Genomic DNA, 22058 nt, shown 5'->3' on the forward strand with positions numbered 1-22058 from the left:
GTGGGGCCTTCAGCAGCCGACCTCTGTGGTGGGGCACTCAGCAGCAGACCTCTACGGTGGGGTGTTCAGAAGCAGACCTCTACGGTGGGGCGTTCAGCAGCAGACCTCTACAGTGGGGCGTTCAGAAGCAGACCTCTACAGTGGGGCATTCAGCAGCAGACCTCTATAGTGGGGCGTTCAGAAGCAGACCTCTACATTGGGGCATTCAGTAGCAGACCTCTACGGTGGAGCATTCAGCAGCACACCTCTACGGTGGGGTGTCCAGCAGCAGACCTCTACAGTGGGGCATTCAGCAGCAGACCTCCACGGTGGGGCTTGCAGCAGCAGACCTCTATACTGGGACATTCAGCAGTTGACCTCTACGGTGGGGCGTTCAGCGGCAGACCTCCACGGTGGGGCATTCAGCAGCAGACCTCTATAGTGGGGCGTTCAGCAGCAGACCTCTACAGTGGGGCGTTCAGCAGCAGACCTCTACAGTGGGGCGTTAAGCAACAGACCTCTGTGGTGGGCTGTTCAGCAGCAGATCGCTATGGTGGGACATTCACTATCAGAGCTCTATGGTCAGGCGTTGAGCAGCAGACCTCTACGGTGGGGCATTCAGCAGCAGACCCTATGGTGAGGCTTTCAGCAGCAGACCTTTATCCTGGGGCGTTGAGCAGCAGACCTCTACGGTGGGGCCTTCCGCAGCAGACCTCTACAATGGGGCCTTCAGCAGCAGACCTCTACGGTGGGGCCTTCCGCAGCAGACCTCTACAGTGGGGCATTCAGCAGCAGACCTCTACGGTGGGGTGTTCACCAGCAGACCTCTATGGAGGGACATACAGCAGCAGACCTCTATAATGGGGCATTCAGCAGCAGACCTCTACAGTGGAGCATTCAGCAGCAGACCTCCATGGTGGGGTGTCCAGCAGCAGACCTCTACAGTGGGGCATTCAGCAGCAGACCTCCATGGTGGGGTGTCCAGCAGCAGACCTCTACAGTGGGGCATTCAGCAGCAGACCTCTACGCTGGGACATTCAGCAGCAGACCTCTACAGTGGGGCATTCATCAGCAGACCTCTATGGTGGGGTGTCCAGCAGCAGACCTCTACAGTGGGACGTTCAGCAGCAGACCTCTGCTGTGGGATGTTCAGAAGAAGACCTCTGCGGTGGGCCATTAAGCTGCAGACCTCAATGGAGGGGCATTCAGCAGCAGACGTCCACTGTAAGACATTTAGCAGAAGACCTCTACAATGGGGCATTCAGCAGCTGACCTCAACTGTGGGGTGTTCAGCAGCAGACCTCTGTGGTGGGGCACTCAGCAGCAGACCTCTGTGGTGGGGCGTTCAGCGGCAGACCTCTACAGTGGGGCATTCAACAGCAGACCTCTACAGTGGAGCATTCAGCAGCAGACCTCTATGGTGGGCTGTTCACCAGCAGACCTATATGGTGGGTCGTTCACTAGCAGACCTCTATGGTCCGGCATTCAACATCAGACCTCAATGTGGGGCATTCAGCAACAGACATCCACTGTGAGGCGTTTAGCAGAAGATCTCTACGATGGGGCATTCAGCAGCAGACCTCTACGGTGGGGCATTCAGCAGCAGACCTCTGCGGTGGGGCGCTCAGCAGCAGACCTCTACGGTGGGGCGTTCAGAAGCAGACCTCTACGGTGGGGCGTTCAGAAGCAGACCTCTACGGTGGGGTGTTCAACTACAGATTTCTATGGAGGGACATACAGCAGCAGACCTCTATGATGGGATGTTCAGCAGCAGACCTCTACAGTGGGGCATTCAGCAGCAGACCTCCATGGTGGGGTGTCCAGCAGCAGACCTCTACAGTGGGGCATTCAGCAGCAGACCTCTACGGTGGGACGTTCAGCAGCAGACCTCTACGGTGGGGCGTTCAGCAGCAGACCTCTACAGTGGGGCATTCAGCAGCAGACCTCTACGGTGGGGTGTCCAGCAGCAGACCTCTACAGTGGGGCATTCAGCAACAGATCTCTACGGTGGGGCGTTCAGCAGCAGACCTCTACACTGTGACGTTCAGCAGCAGACCTCTACAGTGGGGCATTCAGCAACAGATCTCTACGGTTGGGTGTCCAGCAGCAGACCTATACAGTGGGGCATTCAGCAACAGATCTCTACAGTGGGGCCTTCAGCAGCCGACCTCTGTGGTGGGGCACTCAGCAGCAGACCTCTACGGTGGGGTGTTCAGAAGCAGACCTCTACGGTGGGGCGTTCAGCAGCAGACCTCTACAGTGGGGCGTTCAGAAGCAGACCTCTACAGTGGGGCATTCAGCAGCAGACCTCTATAGTGGGGCGTTCAGAAGCAGACCTCTACATTGGGGCATTCAGTAGCAGACCTCTACGGTGGAGCATTCAGCAGCACACCTCTACGGTGGGGTGTCCAGCAGCAGACCTCTACAGTGGGGCATTCACCAGCAGACCTCTATGGTGGGGCATTCAGTAGCAGACCTCTATGGTGGGGCATTCATCGGCAGACCTCTACGGTGGGGCATTCAGCAGCAGACCTCTGTGGTGGGGCATTCAGTAGCAGACCTCTATGGTGGGGCATTCATCGGCAGACCTCTACGGTGGGGCATTCAGCAGCAGACCTCTGTGGTGGGGCATTCAGTAGCAGACCTCTATGGTGGGGCATTCATCGGCAGACCTCTACAGTGGGGCATTCAGCAACAGATCTCTGTGTTGGGCTGTCCAGCAGCAGACCTACATGGTGGGGCGTTTGCTAGCAGACCTGTATGGTGGGCCGTTTAGCAGCAGAACTCTACGGTTAGGGCATTTAGCATCACACCTCTATGGTGGGCCATTATGCTGCAGACCTTCATGGTGGGGTGTCCAGCAACAGACCTCTACAGTGGGGTTGCCCAGCAGCAGACCTCTACATTGGGGCATTCAGTAGCAGACCTCTACGGTGGGGCGTTCAACTACAGATTTCTATGGTGGGGCATTTATCAGCTAACCTCTTCAGTGGGGCATTCAGCTGCAGACTTCTACAGTGTGGCATTCAACAGCAGACCTCTACAGTGGGGCATTCAGCAGCAGACCTCTATGGTGGAACATTCAGCAGCAGACCTCTATGTGGGGCATCCAGCAGCAGACCTTTATGTTGGAACATTCAGCATCAGACCTCTACAGTGGGGCATTCAGCAACAGATCACTATGGTGGGGTGTCCACCAGCAGACCTCTACAGTGGGACGTTCAGCAGCAGACCTCTATGGAGGGACATACAGCAGCAGACCTCTATGATGGAATGTTCAGCAGCAGACCTCCATGGTGGGGTTTCCAGCAGCAGACCTCTACAGTGGGGCATTCACTAGCAGACCTCTGCAGTGGGGCGTTCAGCAGCAGACCTCTACAGTGGGGCATTCAGCAGCAGACCTCTACGGTGGGGTGTCCAGCAGCAGACCTCTATGGTGGGACGTTCACTAGCAGACCTCTACGGTGGGGCCTTCCGCAGCAGACCTCTACAATGGGGCATTCAGCAACAGACTTCCACTGTGAGGCGTTTAGCAGAAGACCTCTATGATGGGGTTTTCAGCAGCAGACCTCTACAGTGGGGCACTCAGCAGCAGACCTCTGCGGTGGGGCGCTCAGAAGCCGACCTCTACGGTCGGGCGTTCAGAAGCAGACCTATACGGTGGGGTGTTCAGCAGCAGACCTCTACAGTGGGGCGTTCAGAAGCAGACCTCTACAGTGGGGTGTTCAGCAGCAGACCTCTACAGTGGGGCGTTCAGAAGCAGACCTCTACAGTGGGGTGTTCAGCAGCAGACCTCTACAATGGGGCCTTCAGCAGCAGACATCTATGGTGGGGTGGCCAGCAGCAGACCTCTACAGTGGGGTTGCTCGGCAGCAGAATTCTACATTTGCGCTTTTTGCAGCAGACCTCTGTGGTGGGGTATTCATCGGCAGTCCTCTACGGTGGGGCCTTCAGCAGCAGACCTCTATGGTGGGGCGTTTGCTAGCAGACCTGTATGGTGGGCCTTTTAGCAGCAGAACTCTACGGTTAGGGCATTAAGCATCACACCTCTATGGTGGGCCATTAAGCTGCAGACCTCCATGGTGGGGTGTCCAGCAGCAGACCTCTACAGTGGGGCATTCAGCAGCAGACCTCTACGGTGGGGTGTTCAGCAGCAGACCTCTATGGAGGGACATACAGCAGCAGACCTCTATGATGGGATGTTCAGCAGCAGACCTCTACAGTGGGGCATTCAGCAGCAGACCTCCATTGTGGGGTGTCCAGCAGCAGACCTCTACAGTGGGGCATTCAGCAGCAGACCTCTACGCTGGGACGTTCAGCAGCAGACCTCTTTGATAGGTTGATGACTCACCTTACCCAAGCTGAAACAACACTGAGACATTTTATCAAGACATACAAGATGAGGAAACAACAGCTGAGGATGTAGGGGTATTTTTCTGTTCCATCAGCATTTATAAGGATGTATTTTGCAGGGTGCTGGGACAAATGCTGTCAGTGATTGTTTTAATCCTCAGATTACTCTTTCACATTTTTCCAGTTGAAAGGAATCAAGGAATCCAGAAAGCCTGCAGAGAGGCAGCTGGCTGGGTTGTGTTGTACCTTTTAAATAAAAAACAAAAACATAGAATTACCTGCCTGCATACAGGTGCATATTTCTATATTTGGGAATGCAGCAGTGTCAAACAAACCAATCATATCGTTAGCCTCACAGCATAATTGCCTAAGTCCTTTTTTTGTCAAAATTGTAATATGTGCCTAACTATACTCCTATTGCTGCTGTTTCATCGTGTCGTATTTTTTAACCTTAAAATATGATTTAGGCAATCATACTATGAGGTCAATGATATTCAAACTCACATAAAACAGTCAATACACCCCAATTCATTTAAAACGACGTGGATCAGTCCCACATTAAATTTATCTTAGGAACAAAGTTGACATTTTCTTAGTTGAAGGTTACAGCAAAGTCCATGGCCCACAGAGAGTGTCCAAAACATCAGCGGGATCTCAGGATGCAAAGAAACTGATCATGTTGTAAATACTTGGAGCACTTTAAGGTCGTTTGGGATGTAAATGACTAACCTCACAATTATCCTCAACACCCTATTGTTCATATTTGCCTCAGTGTGGGGAGAAACTCAGTGTATTTACACTTATGAGAATCAGTAATCCTGCATATTTACATTCAAATACACGCTTATTAGTGTCCATTATTCTGCTTTACACAGGTGAGCTGCTGACTTGTGCTTAACTTGCACCCAAAATAAAATGAAAAACCTTAAAACCAACTGAACAAGGCTATACTAACGGTTATAATCACGACGGTTAAAGGTTACATAATGCTTGATATAAAATGACATTTTTGTAGACAATCAAGCATCAGTTCTATGACTTTTGAAAGGTCGAATCCAGTATATATATATATATATATATACACATACATATATATATGTATTTTTTTTTACATAAAACACAGAGTGAGTAGTCTTCTGTAATTTCCATTAAAATAAAGATAATAATAAAATAAATAACCCTTCTTTGTCAAAATATTTCCCAAAATTTCTCTCTGTGGAGACTGAATGGTACCTAGAGCCCTGAGCAACGTCACCCCCCCCTCCCCTCCTGATTGTCTTTTGTCTGATTGGCTACATAGAAACACATGCTCCTACACAGACACATCTAGTCACCCACAGCGCTAATGTTGGCAGAACGGTGAGGAGAAAATACCCATACCAAAGCCGACCAGGAGTAGGGCACATTGTTTTAATAAAGACACATGGTCCAGTTCAGACAAAACTGCAGCTGCAGCTAAGTCTAAGCTATCACTCCACTAGCAGGCCTGGTATACAAGCATTCACACCACAGGTAACCCCTTCCTCCTGTAACTGTCACATACTCATGCTGACGCAGGTCTGCAAAAGAGTGAAAGCATCTTTCTGTCTTCACGTGAAGCCATGAAGCCCGCCAAGCTAAAGCGTCATCTGATAACAAAGCATGCAGAGTTTAAGTAAAAACTAAAGATTTTTCAGACCACAGGGTGAGGACTACATCTGCAAGAAAACATGAATGGGGAACCTGACCACAACCTCAGAAAAGAAAAGAGGGCTTCTTATGTGGCTGCTCAAAGGATCGCAGAAAGTTAGAAGCCAAATTCAACAGGACAAGAGTTTGTATTTAGGTTGACGAGTTTAAAATGCAGCATCTATGGCAGTCAACATTTGTTTAATCAGCGTGAGGTCGGTGTGGGGGTCCTTGGAAAATTGTCTGCCCTGTAAGGGGTTCCTAGCCCCGAAAATTTTGAGAAAACCAAGACAGAGCTTCACGTAAGACATTTAAAAATCTTCTCAAGGACTAAATCTTAGTGTCACTTTAACTTGCAGCATGAGTGACCGCCGCATCAGGAAGCAGAAGAGGAGGGGGGGAGCGAGCAAAGAACTAGAAGTAATTGATGATTCTACGATAAAACAATTTAGCAGATCACATACATTCTATTTCTTCATGATCTGAGATCGCCCTAACTACAATAAAACAAGCTGACACTTTATCCATTTAAAAAGCCAAAAGCAGCAGGGACAAATGAGTTATTAGTCTTTTTTTCCTAAAGCTGGGCTGAATCTCCAACTGGCAGCTTAAACATGGGAACAGAGGAACGCTGTGATCAGCCTGTACTGACTAGAACTTTTTAAGAGCTGGGCAATATCTTCATTTTACCAAGAATTAGACTCACAGGTAGGGCTTTTTTTGTCCCGATTTTCCCCCTTCCCGACCAAGGACGGCAAACACCCGATTATCTTATGTCTTATAAGATTATCCTATAAGATTACCCTGTGGTCTGAGGTGTGTTAAGAGTGAATTTGTCCCCATAATAGGCTCCAAAAACGGTCGGGCCGACGATTGTAAATATTAAACTTGTTCAATATTTCCTACCAAAAATCTTCGTGTGTGGGGAAAGCCGACGACTCCTGAGTCATGACTCGGTGAATTGTTACGTGAAACTGAATGTAGCTGACTGAGGAACAAGGAAGCAGGCCTACATAAAAACAAGCATGACTGACCTGCTGAAGCATCATAAAGTTTGTTTTTTTTTAGTTCGGGATTTTTCCGTTAAAAATAGTCCCAAGAACACCATCATTCCCTCTTCTTGTGTGTCCTCATCCATGTTGGGTGTTGTGTTCTCCGGTTGTTGCTATGTTTCCTCTTCTTTGTTTTTGTTAGATCACGTGTGATCACGCAAGATTTCTGGCTTGGAGGATGAGATTCTAAATTGGTGGTGGGACAGAATCATGATGTGTGTGGTGTGCTGTGTTCAGATTATTGGACCACGCCACACAGTACGATCAAAACTGTTCAATACCTGATTTTTTTAACTTCATGTGTGGAGTCTCTAACAGATAAAAAATCTCTTGAGATTTAGAAAATCCTTATGTGTGTACTCCACTTTAAGTCGTCTGTGACTTTTAATAAGCTTCCTTTAAAGTAAACCCACGGCAAGAAAGAGCTCACCAGGCTGTACAACACAGATATAAATAATTAAGGCCAATCTTTATCTGTTTTGAAGCACACGGGACATCCCTTCACACTCATAGATACTGTATAATAACAGTTGTGGATTTTTATTTTGATTTATCCTCGTACAATAGGGTAAAGATATCATATAGATAAGTTGTAACGCACAGACACATGCAGAGAAAGAGAGCGAGAGAGAGGAAAAAGGAGACTAAGGATGGTTTCATCCTCACATATCTCTGCTTACCTGTAAGGTGTGAAAGAAAGGCTTCTTGGATTGTGTATTTGATGAGCTTGATGAGGGAAAGAAAAAAATTCCATCTGCTTCCATAGCATTAGCTGTGCAGCTGGTATATCAGTCCCCCCAGATCTAGAAACAGCTTGCACCGCAACTAAAGGAAACGAACCTATTACTAATGTAGTACCCTGATAAATCTCAGTCATAAATGTTTTTTTTTTTAGTTATGAACACATAATTATTCTGCAGTATTGTTAAGTGCCTGCTGTATTATCTGCTGTCATTTTCAGTAAAGTTTGGTTTGCAGAGAATAAATAGCAAGATGCATAAATAATTTTATTTTAAAACTATGTACACTTACAAATATTTCATTTGGGGGTTGGCCATTAGTTTAAAGCTAGAACTATATATATTTCTGTTATGGGGGAAAGAAAAATAATGGATATGACTGTTTAGAGATTGTTTCCCGTCTGATTTGGGGAGTTGAACTGGAAGTGAAGGGAAAGAAGGGACACAACAAACCACGCTATGGAGTGGGGAGAGACTCTCACAGCGGCTAAAGGATGGGTGGTTTTGACCACTTTTCGGATGCTGCTGGATGTTTGGACTGTTTTCTTGTTCAGCCATGTTTTTTTTTTGTGTGCGTGTTAGTTTTCTTCTGCCCTTCTGGACTGTTTTCTGCCGCTAGGAGTGGGTGTTGCTCAGCTGAAGCAGGAGCTAACAGGCTAGCTTGGCTGCCACCTTTGGAGAAGGGAGACGCGTGTCCTGCAGCGGAGAAAGGGGAGACCACGGAAGTGTAAGGAGTAGCAGAGGACGACATCGGAGGCTGATACCTGTGTTTGAGGACAAGAGGAAACGCGACGAAGGTTTCAGTGTGGTAGGAACTATGTTCTGTTCACCATAACGTTCTGGTACCAGAAACTGAGTTTAGAAAATCCCGGGTATTCAGGTTACTTTTATATTTCATATTCTAAACTTTTGACTCACAAATAAATGAGTGAACTGTTGTAACTGTTAATGTTGTAAAGTAATTTGGTCTGTGCTTACTTTGCCAAGAGGGGTAAAGTGTTGAAAATATATATGCATGGGAGTTCCCTTTTGCTCAAATTTCTCACAGTAAAGCTAAGTATTTGCTAACAGGGCCTTTCTTCACCCTAGGCAGAGTAACCTGGTAATCTTTTACAGTCTTGTGCATTACTAACAAATTATCAGTAGACTTTCTTACCAGCTCTTTCTCCCATGCTAAGTGTTAGTTGAGAGTCATTAGAGGTTTTCTCTTGCACATGTAAGATTAGAGCTTGGTAGGAGGGCTACACGTGGGGGCTCATCCGGGATAATCTACTGTGTTTGAAAATTGAAAAAAAAATTTGAAAAAAAAAAAAAAAAATCACTCGTGCTACTTTGGTTACCCTTACCCCATTTTTTGGGGGGGGGGGGCTAAAAAATTTTTTGTCATGGTTAACAAACAGTTAAGTCAATCATTAAGTACAGCATGGAGTCTGAGCAGATAACAGAGTGGTGTAAAGAAAAAGACCTCAATGCTAAAAATGCTGTTGTGCTAAGTAACATTCCAGTTGATGTAACTGATGAGGCTATCTACCAAGAACTAGATGGGGCCAAGGTTTTTGGTTGCTGCAAAATAAGAGGGAGGTGTTTAGCAGACACTGACAAAAACAGCTAATACTAGTGGAGTAAGGCAATGACATGACTTCAGCTGACATACCTGAACAGCTGCTGCCAACAGGTGGTCTTGGACCCTGGCTGGTTAGTGTTGTTGAGACTCAAAATGCCCCTGGTGAACCAGACGACTTTCAGAACAAGTTAATGACCTTTTTAGCTAATGAAGGTAAGACTTTGGCTGACGTCTCAGGTTTGCATACTCCTACTCCACCCACTCTTCAAGATCTGAACACAGATCTAGTGAGTGCAATCTCCTCTTTAGTTGAAAAGTGTCAAAGCATGCCTGCAGATGGGCAAGGCTACCGCAAGCTTCGACTGTTCTCAGGTGTTAAACCGACTCCCCACGGAGAAGAGGAGTACGACGCCTGGGCTGAACAGACAACACATATGTTGGAGGAATGGCAGTGCCCCCGACACAGTTAAGAAACAAAGAATTGCTGAAAGTCTTAAGGGGCCAGCCGCAGATATTGTTCGTTCATTAAGAGTGAGTAATCCTTTCTCAACTGCAAAAGACTATCTAAAGGCCCTAGAAACTGCTTTTGGTCCCACAGAGAGTGCAGCTGATCTTATGGTGAGGTTTTGCAACACATTTCAACATGAAGGTGAGAGACTATCAGCCTACTTACTCAGACTGGATAGGCTGTTGCATGCAGTCTATCACAAAGGTGGAATCGAGGTGGCTGACATGAACCACGCTCGTATTGACGAAGTGGCGAGGGAATCTCTGTCTGATGATTTAGTTGCATTGCGCATAAGAATGACATACAAACTCAAGCCTGCTCCAACTTTCACTGAGCTGCTGCGTGATGTTAGAGAAGAGGAAGACATGATCCTTGAGAGACAAAGTGTAAAGAAAGTGACTTCTACAGCTTGAGTGAAACGTGTTGAGTGTTCCAGTGCTCCCATCACCTCTGCTCAGCCAGAGCCTGCACCCGTCATTTCAACCCCTGTTCTTGAAGATGACACTGCAATAGAAAGCCTTAAAAGAGAGGTTCAGAGTCTTAAAAGTGATGTCACATGCCTGCTCTCTGCTTCAGTAACTGCCTCAGAAAGCAATAGACAGCAACAAAACCTAAACTACAGACAGAGAAGCACTGCAACCCCCTCTGCACGCAATAAAGAGAGAGCGCCTGACCCTCAATGTTGGGTAGATGTGTTCTGCTACAGGTGTGGTGAAGACGGTCATTATCGATGTGAATGTCAGAACCCAGAAAACCTCAGAAAAGTTAACAAGCGACTACTGAGAATGAAACAGCCTGCGGGAAACTTCCAAGGGGCTCAGTAGAGGGACGGCCTGACGCCCCGGAGAAGATACGTTCCACCAAGTGTAACACGCTAAACGCAGAGAAGACTAGCCTCCCAGAAGGTTTAATTGGACCAAGCTCTATTGTCCCTGTACAAATTGAAGGTGTCCATGGCAAAGCCTTACTTGATAGTGGGTCTCAAGTCACCCTGCTGTATCGTTCCTTTTACGATAAGCATTTTAAGCACCTGCCACTGACCCCTATTGAATGCTTAGAGCTATAGAGCTATAGAGCTATACACCTGGTGTGTCCTGATCTGGCTATGAAAGGTGATAACTCCACTGTGGTTGGAACAAACACTTCTATTGTTAGAGGACTGTATCAATCCTGTAGAACTCAAAGAGGGGAGGACTTTCTTCACAGCCTCTCTGCCCATCCTGTTATTAAAGAGGCTTACAAGCAGATTCAGGAGAGTCCTGATGACTCCTCAGACTCAAAAAGAGGAACAGTCTGGTTCACCAGAGCCAAACCTTTCACTCTGGCACCTGGTAGAGTAGCAACTCTTATGGGTGTACCAAAGTTTCCAGGAAGTCTTTCGTCTCAGGCTGTCCTTCTCGAACAGTGCCTTTAAATGAGAAGTCTAAGCCTGTTACATCTAAACTGTCACCATCTTCCTTTAACTTTGGTGACTCTTCTTTGCCTTCTAAATGGAAGGAGAGACTTACTCAGAAGATGACGGAGAGAAAGAAAGTTTTCTCTTGCAGTGAATTCGACATTGGTTGTGCAAAGACCACAGAGCACACCATCCGTGTGACTGATGAGAAACCGTTCAGAGAATGTTCCAGACGCTTACCTCCCTGTGACGTCAATGATGTAAGGAAACACATCAATGATCTCAAAGATGCGGGAATCATTTCTGAGTCCAGGAGTCCATATGCATCCCCAATTGTTGTGGTTCGGAAGAAAAATGGAACCATACACATGTGTGTGGATTATCGGACGTTGAACAGGAGGACAGTTCCTGACCAAAACACTGTCCCCCGTGTGGAAGATGCTCTGTCTTGTCTCAGTGGTAGCCAATGGTTCAGCGTGCTTGATCTCAGAAGTGGTTATTACCAGATCCCTCTAAGTGCAGCAGACAAAGAAAAGACAGCCTTCATCTGCTTTGTTGGGTTTTATCAGTTCGAACGGATGCCACAAGGAATCTGTGGGGCCCCAGCCACTTTTCAACGTGTCATGGAGAGAACAGTGGGAGATACGAATCTCTGTGAAGTGCTGGTCTACCTTGATGACTTGATTGTTTTTGGGAAGACACTGGAGGAACATGAGCAGTGCCTCCTCAAAGTGCTGGATCGTTTAAAAGATTAAGGACTAAAGCTGTCTTTAGACAAATGCCAATCCTGCTTCACCTCTGTCACGTACCTTGGCCACATAGTGTCCAGTAACGGCATTGCCACTGACCCTTCAAAGATCGAGGCTGTTAAGTCCTGGCCACGTCCTGAGAACGTCACATCTCTTTGCTCCTTCCTGGGTTTCTGTGGATATTACCGGAGATGTGTAAAAGATTTCTCCAAAGCCTGTCATCCGCTCAACCAGTTACTGCAGGGCTGCATTGGAAGACCAAGAAAAAATGTTCACGAGAACAAAAACAGAGGAAAGGAAAAAGAACCTGACAAAAAAAAGTGTGGTTTCATTCGATGGAGCCTTTTGGAGTCAGATGGGATGAAAGCTGTGAGAAAGCTTTTAAAACTCTGAAAAGGAGTATTACAGAGGCACCTGTCTTGGCAATCACAGACCCTCAACTGCCTTATGTGTTGCATGTTGACGCGAGCAGAGAAGGGTTAGGAGGAGTCCTGTATCAGGATCAAGGAGAGGGGTTGCACCCTATAGCTTTTGTGAGCAGAAGTCTCACGCCCACAGAAAAAAATTAACCAACTCATAAGCTAGAGTTTTTGGCTTTAAAGTGGGTGGTTACAAGCAAGCTTCATGACTATCTTTATGGTACCAAGTTTGAAGTTCAGACAGATAACAACCCTCTAACATATGTGCTGACTACAGCTAAGCTGGACATCACTGGCTCGCTGAATTGTCAACATATGACTTTAGTCTGAAGTATTGCCCTGGTAAACAGAACATTGATGCGGATGCATTGTCAAGGCGTCCTCATGCAGATGGTAGTGAGGAGGGAAAATGTATGCCAGCAACCATAGTTCAAGCTGTCTGTAACATGACTACAGTCAGACACCAAAGGCGACCACACCGAGCCATTGACATGATTGGCTCGTCCAAGTTGCTGTTCCTAAAACGTAATGTAGTTTAGTGTTGTTTTGTTCTCATGACTTACCAAAAATGACAAACGAACAGATCTCACATTCTCAGCAGACCGACCACTGTGTTGGAGAAGTGTGGAGAGCAGCTGCTCAGAAGGTTTTGAGAGTTGCTGATAAAGCCAAGCATCCAGACGTAGCATTGCTACTCAAAGAATGGGAAAAGTTGCTAGTTAAAGACTTAGTGCTGTACAGAATCAGCAAACCACCCAACAAACCATGTGGACAACAGCTGCTACTGCCAGAAGAATTCAGAGAAACAGTGCTTCAGTCTCTGCATGATCAGTCAGGTCACCTTGGGTTTGAAAAGACTTCTGAGTTGGTTAGAGAGAGGTTCTATTGGCCTCGGATGAAAACTCAAGTTGAAAAGTACTGCAATAACTGTGCATGTATTCAAAGGAAAACCCTGCCAAAAGTGACTGCAGAAATGTCACATCTTCATAGTGATGGCCCTATGGATCTTGTGTGCATGGATTTTCTATCTGTTGAGCCCGACTCCTGAAACATCTGTAATGTCCTTGTAGTTACCGACCACTACACACGTTACACGTCACACATACAACTGTACCTTGAATGAGTCAACTGGCTATTCTCCATATTTTCTCATGTTCGGGTGGGAAGCTAGGTTACCAGTAGATTTGACGTTTGGGATCTCAAGTGATGGAACATCTACCAAATCTTACCTGAGGTATGTCAAGAACATGAAATGGGAGCTCCAAGCTGCCTATAAGTTAACTGAGAGTAAGGCAAGAATGAAAAGCGCCAGAAATAAGACAGGTTATGACCAGAGAGTCCGTTTCTGCCCCCTTGCTGAAGGTGACAGAGTCTTAATCAGAAATCTTGTACTTCAAGGAAAGAACAAACTGGCAGATCGATGGAAAGATAATCCTTACGTTGTTAAAAGTCAACTGCCAGGTTTGCCTGTGTTTAAACTACAGCCAGAGGGTGGACAAGGTCCTGAAAAAGTCCTGCATTGCTACCATATTCTGCCTATTGGACAGGAAGTCCAACTGCAAACAGAAAAGAACAGAGACCCACAAAAACCTAAAAAGAGAGTCAGCAAACGTCTAAAATCAAAAAGATCTGAAAGCTTCCCTATGACACCTGAACAAGTTGATAAACTGTCTGAATCTGACTCAGAAGAGGATAAAGGAGGAGTATGGTATACTTATTATGCCCCAAAACAGTCAGCTGAACCAGAACCTCGAAACAAACAATGCCCTGAACCTTTTGGCCTGGATTTGGACATCTCTAGTGTAGTGTGTGTGAAAGCATTTCACTCGTAAGTGTGTGAGGTTTTTACTATAGTGTGTGAATACGTTTTGTTTCATATGTGTGTGTGAATGGTAATCCTGAATAATGTCCCTGATGCCCTCATATGGATTCGTCCCTTCTAAAGTGAAAAAAGACCAGGAAAAAAAAGTTAACTTTGGTCCCTGGCTTAGATGAGTAGGTTAAAAATCAAACAAGTGAATCATAATGAAAGGACTGTTTGTGAGTGTGTGTGCATACGGTCTCAGAGGAAAGGAGAGAAAAAGTAAGCACTAATCAGTATGATGCAACTTGTCCTGACACTAACAATCATGTCCACCCTGCTGATGTAATGTTACAGTAATGAGAGTCATTAGTGTCTCTACTGTCACCTCCCCGGTGACCAGAGAACAGCAGAGGCGGCGTCAGGGGACGGCCGGACTACAGCCAGTCTGTAAACAGCTCATTATGACCCTGTGGCCACCGCGTACTACCTCAGGGAGCATTCTGCTGAGAAAACACCTCGCTAATCACAAACAACTGAGAAATGATGACATAAAAAACAATATGACAATAACTTTGGCTGTAATAAGAACAAAGTTTGAAAAGTTTGGTTTACCAACCTTAAACCACTTCAAACAAATACAACAGAACTAAACAGGGATGAGTATTATATTTCTGCAGATATCCTATAATATATCTCCACGTTAATTTAAGTCAGTACTGATGCACATGTTTACACAACTTGTTACGGCCCGAGCACTGACCTCAGCACAAGGACCCAACTGTAATTCTAAAGTCCAAGGATTATTACTCTTCAGCTTTCATTAAACCTTTGAGGGCCTCAGCAGGCTTCTAAACTCAGGAAACTTTGCAGATGCATCAGGACCTGCAAAATTTGATATTTCTTGTGGGTTCCTAGATTGGAAATTGCACATTCCAGACTGTCCTCAATCACTTTTCAAAGATAAAGCCCCCGCCTTTAATTTTGTCCAAGAATGATTACATTTAGTGGGTAGATTCAGTTTGACATGATTAACTCGTCCTAGGGGGTTCATCCAGCCCTAAAACAGAAAAGTTGTTATCTCTGCCAAGTAGGTTCTGTGATCACCAGGGTTTGTTAGTTTGTTAGTTAGTTTGTTTGTTAGCAACATAACTCAAAAAGTTATGGATGGATTTGATGAAATTTTCAGGAAATGTCAGAAATAGCATAAGGAAGAACTGAGTAGCTTTTGGGAGTGATCCGGATCACAGTCTGGATCCAGGAACTTTTTAAAGGAATCTTCACTATTGGGGGATAGGACTAATGGCGGAGTTCTGCACTCTCTGAGTGCTTTTCTAGTTTGGCTTGAGTACAAAACTGAAAGAGGGCACTGGAAAGTCAGAAACAGGGATGTCTTGGGGTGGGGGGGCTTTCACCCAGGACTTTAAACCCTGGTCATCAACATACAAGGGGTGTGACCTATCCGCTAATAGCTATCCCCTTTTTTTAATCTGTCACTTTTGCTTTTTCAAGAGAAGTAGTATTAGACAAATGAGAAAAGAAGATTCCTTAAATGAACTACTTCTAAAGTAAAAATTGGTATAAACAGGTTCTCTAAAGAAAATATATTTTACAAATTACAATGAAGTTCTGATAGCAATTTACATTTGTTAAAGTTAAGAGGAAAGGAAGTTAAATAATGACATTAGATTATGCCATATTTGGGGTCTTAGGGATCCTCTCCCAGGACATTTTTGTTGCCAACACTTTATTTCTTCTATTGTAGTTTATTTTTTCCAGTTTGTCATTAAAGTAAAGGGACACTTCATCATTTTAACATCCTCGAGTTTATGCATGAATGTAATATTTCATATTCTAGCAAGAATAAAGCACTATCATTCACACAGAGGTGATGGATGAAAGGTCAACCTTTAGATTACATCAATATGGTCTATTCTTCAAACAGTTTATTTTGAATTTTTGCACATTTTTGTTTGTGAATTCATCCACCATAAAAATCTGACTTTTGACACCATCCACCAACATGGAGACCACATTTAAGGGATAAAGCTGCTTCTATGACCTGTTGACTCCTGATGATGAACTTTGACCTATTTTTTTAGTCTCAGTCTGTCTGAGGCAGTAACATGTTTCTATTTAACTGGTGTCAATTCATTATTCATTATTCATTATAAGTCTTATCAACTTATTCGGAATGCTGAAACATTTTGAAAATCCGCTGCAGTCAAGACATCAGTGCGCTGAATTTTGTATAACGTGTTCACATGAGAAGTTTATGAAATTCCCTGAAATCTGCAGACACAAACTGAGTGCTGTCTCACACCAGCGACGCAGGCAGCGCGGAAACTCAGAGATCAGCGTAGGTTCACCGGTGCAGGCATAGAGCCATATCTGCCATGAAACCACGGCCAGTGGATACGTAAAAACACAGGACGAATTTTCTTTTTGTGCTGTGAGACATCGGCTCAGTCAGAGCTATAAATCTTTCTGTGGTTGGAAACACTCCAGGTCAAAGATACAGGCCTCTTCTCCTAACACCCTTAAACAGACTGACACCTATCAGAGGAGGAGCAGACTGAAACCATAGAGTGATTCTTAGGCTCTCCTAACTAATGCGAACCTCTGCTACCCTACAGAAAGTTATCATTAAGACATTTAAATGTATGACTGACTCAGGACTGTTTGTTCTGACTTCAAGTAAGTAATTCATTGTTAAACATCAGAACCTCTGGCTACAGTGCTGTGAGAAAGTATTTGCCTCTTTCCTGATTTCATGTGTTTTACAAATTAGTCTCACTTGAATGTTTCAGATCATCCCAAGTAAATAAAACATGCAGATTTGAAAAGATGATTTCATTTATAAGGGTGAGCTGTCTGGCCCTATGTGAAAAAGTAATTTCCCCTAAACTTAATAACTGGTTGTTCCACCCTTGGTGGCAAAAACTGCAAGCGTTTGTGATAACTGTCAGTGAGTCTCTCACACCAGTGTGGAGGAAATTTGGCCCATTCTGTGTGGAATTGTTTTAATTCAGCCACATTAGAGGATTTTCAAGCATGAATGGCCTGTTAACGGTCATGCAATGTCTGAATTAGGTCTAAGTCCAGACTTTCATTGTGTTTTTAGTCCGTTCAGAGGTGGACTTGCTGGTGTGTTTGGGATAATTTTCCTGCTCCATAACCCATGTGTGCTTGATCTTGAGGTCATGAACCGATGGCTGGATGTTGGCCTTCAGGATTTTCTGGTAGACAGCAGAATTCATGGTTCCATCAATCACAGCAAGTGGTCCAGGTCCTGAAGCAGCAAAGCAACCCCAGACCATCACACTGCCACCACCGTGTTTGACTGTTGGCATGATGTTCTTTTTATCAAATCATATGAAATGTCCTACATCCTCAGATGTATTTAAGTGCACACCTTCCAAAAAGGTTAAACAAATATCTCATCAGTTTAAGGAAGAGATCATCAAGCACTCTTGGTAAATGTGAGACCAGCCTTTGTGTTCTTTTTGGTCAGAAGTGGTTTCGGTTTTGAAACTCTCCCATCATGCCATTGTCACCCAGTCTCTTTCCAACTGTTGAATCATGAACTCTGACCTTAACTGAGTCAGTGAGGCCTGCAGGTCTTTAGATGTGGTTCTGGGCTCTTTGTGGCCTCATTGATGAGTCCTTGATGCACTCTTGGAGTCATTTTGGTTGGCCAACCACTACTGAAAAGGTTCACTATTGTTCAAAGTTTTCTACATTTGTGGATAATGGCTCTTAGCATGGTCCCTGGTGTCCTAAAGCCTTAGAAATATCTTTGTAACTCTTTCCAGACTGATAAATATAAATGACATTGGCTCTCATCTGTTCTTGAATTTCTTTGAATTGCTGCATGATGTGTTGCATCTTTTAGCCTGCTTCTGGTCAAGTCACACCCTGGATGAAATCATACTAACCAACAGAAAACACATACAAATGTGCACATTGTGGCCTGTAGCTTTCTTTAGGGACTCCAATGAAGGGGACTGGTGCAGTCTAAACTGAACTCTATGAGGGTCTTTTGAAATCATGTTTAGTATTTTAACATGTATTAAAAGTAAATTTGCATCCACAGTGGAGTGGAAACAACTTTCAATGAGTTTTGAGCTTGGTGATTAGATCCAGAACACCACAGATGTTTTACTTCATTCAGATGGAGCTGCTGTTTTAAACCAGTTTCACGGTTTAAAGTCACACAGATGCTCCAGTAACTTTCTGAGAGTCCTGAGCATTGTGGGAAAATCTAATCAGACACCTGTCTGAGAACCCGTGGGTCTGCCCGGCTCTAAGCCTTCAGTCCAGCTGTGTTCTTAATGAGTTGGCACAGACCAAACTGCCACCAGTACCTGGGGTTGCATAACGCACCTGCATCTCTGTGGGTGTCTGTTCTAGGTATGTGTGTTTCAGAAATAGATTTGCATGAGGGAACACGCTTGTGTGTCTGCGCTCAAAGTTGTCTACATGTGTGTCTGCGTTGTACTTCTGCTCAGCACACCTGCTAATGAGAGGGACTGTAAACATGAGAGTCCTATGCTAGAGTTAACAAGATGCCTAATTAATCACATGTTTATGAAGAAGGCTGGAGGAGTGATTTCCCATCTGAATTAGAAAAGACAAACATGAAACAGTCTTTCAGTGTTCATATGACAGTCAGGCTCCGTTGACCTGTTTGGTTTCAGTTTTTACTCTGTAATTTGTGCATCTCCAGTGTACTTTTTTGAACATATTAATAGCCTTAATCATCTCTGGACCACTCTGAGAGGACAGTAAGACTCTTTAGAAGTCCTCTGAAATGAGCCCACACTTCGGTTCAAAGGCTCTGTCAGGAAAAACATATAATCTCTCTTTAGAGAAAGAAGTGTTGGGCCGTCAGCCATTACACCCTCTCTGGACCCAAAGAAAACTTTTACAGAGTTTTTTTGGTTTTTCACTTAAATGTAGATTTTTTTGCACTGAAATGTTCACATAACCAAAAACTGATATTTTCTTAGTTGTTTTTTGTTTAGTAGCTGCATTACCTGAAATACTTCCAACAGTTTAAAGACGAATAAATCCGTAATTTTAAAGGGGCGTGTCGCCATGGTAGAGCCACCATGATTATCCTTGCTAAGGTTATAACTTCTATTAAAAGCTGTTTATCACAGTTTGACTTGGCAATGGACCATGACCTCCTGACCTCCATGGGCCCCCAGTTTGGCTGGGCTCCCCCCTTTATCCCCCCTTATGAGTGGCCCTGGCTGAATGCTGTGTTATCAAGCTCCAACTATAAAGCTCCATCCCTGTTCCTGATTTGTTTGTTAGGATGCTAATCCACAAAATCTCCACTCCATGAAGTGTATTTAAAAACTGTAAAGAACTGTTTTCTATAATGAAGGAGAAAAGCAGTTAAAAGTGTCCTTCCTGATTCGTAATACGAGTGATCCAAGACTGCTGTGTGATTAGTGTGTGGCACAAACCAGGATGGTCACTTTAACCCGCTTTTCTCCCTCATCATTTGCAGTTAATTCATGAGATGAAAATGGTGGTTTGTTGTTTGGTAAATAAACCTCCTGGGCTGCAGTTTCTTTATTATTTGAAAACAACAAAAATAGAGGTCACTCTGCATGCTGGGATTTATTTTCTGTCAATTTTAATATATAGTGATTTTACAAAAACACCATATAACTTCTTTTTTCATTGGAAAACAAACTAAATTTACAAAATAGAATAGAAAATAAATACGTTAATAAAATAAATTATCATATAGCTCATAAACAGACTTCTAGGAAAACTGCTACAGAATTATTAAAAAAAGAATAACAGGTGGTGACAAATGTGTTATTGATATTCAGATAACATTTTCCCTGTTAACATATAAAACCTCACAGAGACAGTGCTGTGAACTTCACCGGAGCCTGAGAGCTCAAGGCTGATGGCCTGTGGAGGTCGTAGAAAGGAGATACTGCTGAGAGCGAAGTCAACTCCTCAAAGTCATTACAAAAGCATCTGTTCAGAAAAGCTGGCAGGCATTATGCACATGAAGGAAGATTAGCTGAAGCCTAATGCATGGAGCCTGACATGCATTTGAATCTGGTATTAGCAAGTAGGGAAAGAGAAGTGAGAGGTGAATGTAAGTGTGGGGGCTAAAGAGCCTAATTCTTAGGAGAACAATAATAGAGACTACTGCTTGATAATGCATCTGTATCAGAGCATGTGAGTGGAGTGGAGCGATGAGATTTCCCGCTCCTCGCTCACAGCGCTGTTCCTTGCGCCCCCTCGTCCGCTCAGAGGGGATTCATGCCGCTCCGCTCATTATCGCTCCACCTTCCACTCAAGTTTCTTCCCGCTCCACTCAGATCACTCACCGCTCACTCAACGAAAACACGGAAGCGCATTACCATTACCATCTTCTCGGTTTCAGACACTGGGAAATACTGATGTTTTTAAAAAATGATGATGGTGTTAATATTAGTATATCAACACTGTGCAGGCATCTCAAGTCTCTCGGATTATTCCGGTGGAAAGCCCAGTCTGACGAGCTGGATGTCGCTGTCTCTCTGCAGGAGCAGTGAAACCAACATAGGATGCTTCACGGATACAAATTCTTGCAGATGCATTCTGGGTGAGACATGCTTGAGACGCATGGTGTGAGCGGTACTGGAGCGAAATTGGAGCGGGATGGAGTGCAAGATAAGGTGCCGGTCCAGGTTTTTTGAACAAAAGAAAAACGTTCCACGCTCTGGCCAAAATCCTTCCGCTTGCGCTCCCCGCTCGCTCCCGCTCCGCTCTGCTCACATGCTCTGATCTGTATACAATTACTGTCACTAATACATGTGCGGTATTTACACACTCTGACAAATTAGTTGGTAGAAAAAAAAAGAGTTCACTGAAACAACCGGAAACTGACAAAAGTAATAAGAAATAACAAAATAATGAAAATTAACTCATGAAAATCAGACATGGCTTTTAAATTGTGGTTCAACAGAATCATTAAAAAAAATAATGAAACTGGCCAAAGTTGAAGGCACCCCTCGAGACTGAGGAAGACTCCACTGTTGGAAGCTAATCATGAAAAAGCCTGACTGGAATTTCCCAGAATGCATACTGACAACCACAAAGCTTCCAGGAGAATGACCTCTGGACAGACAAGACAAAACTGCAGCTTTTTGGACAGCCCCATTAGCTCTATGTTCACAGACACAGAAATGAAGTGAAGACAAGAAGACTGTAGCTACCGTGGAACATGGAGGAGGCCCGCTAATGTTCTGGGCTGCTTTGCTGCATCTGGCACAGAGGGTCTGGAATCTGTGCAGGGTCATATGAAACCTCAAGACTATCGCTGCATTCTGGAGCCAAAGGTCAGAGTCAGAAAACAGGATCATGAGCCTGTTCTGAAGAGTTCTTCTATGAGCCCTGATCTAATACCTAGAGAACATCTGTGGAAGAAGCTGAAACAGTCTGGAGAAGGAACCCTTCAAACCTGCGACAGCTGGAGCAGTTTGATCACCAGAAGAGGACCTAAATACCTGGGGCAGGTGCAGAAGTCTCATGGAGAGTTACAGAAATCACATGATTGCAGTGATTGCCTCAGAAGGTTGTACGTTAAAAAGTACGTTAAGGGTACCATCATTTTAGTCCAGGCCAGCTTCATTAGTTTGTTTTTTTAAACGATTCTGGTGAACCATGCAACAGAAGATGGCAGCGCCCTGTTCAGCTGCGGCTGCATGGGCTCAAGACAGTTTTGGATATTCTGACCAAAAAACTATGCCTACAATGCTGAAAAATAGAACAACACTCGCCATAAGTTAGTATATGATCGCCTGCACCTG

The sequence above is a fragment of the Cheilinus undulatus genome, linkage group 15 (assembly GCF_018320785.1).
Source record: "Cheilinus undulatus linkage group 15, ASM1832078v1, whole genome shotgun sequence".
Classification (NCBI taxonomy): Eukaryota; Metazoa; Chordata; class Actinopteri; order Labriformes; family Labridae; genus Cheilinus; species Cheilinus undulatus.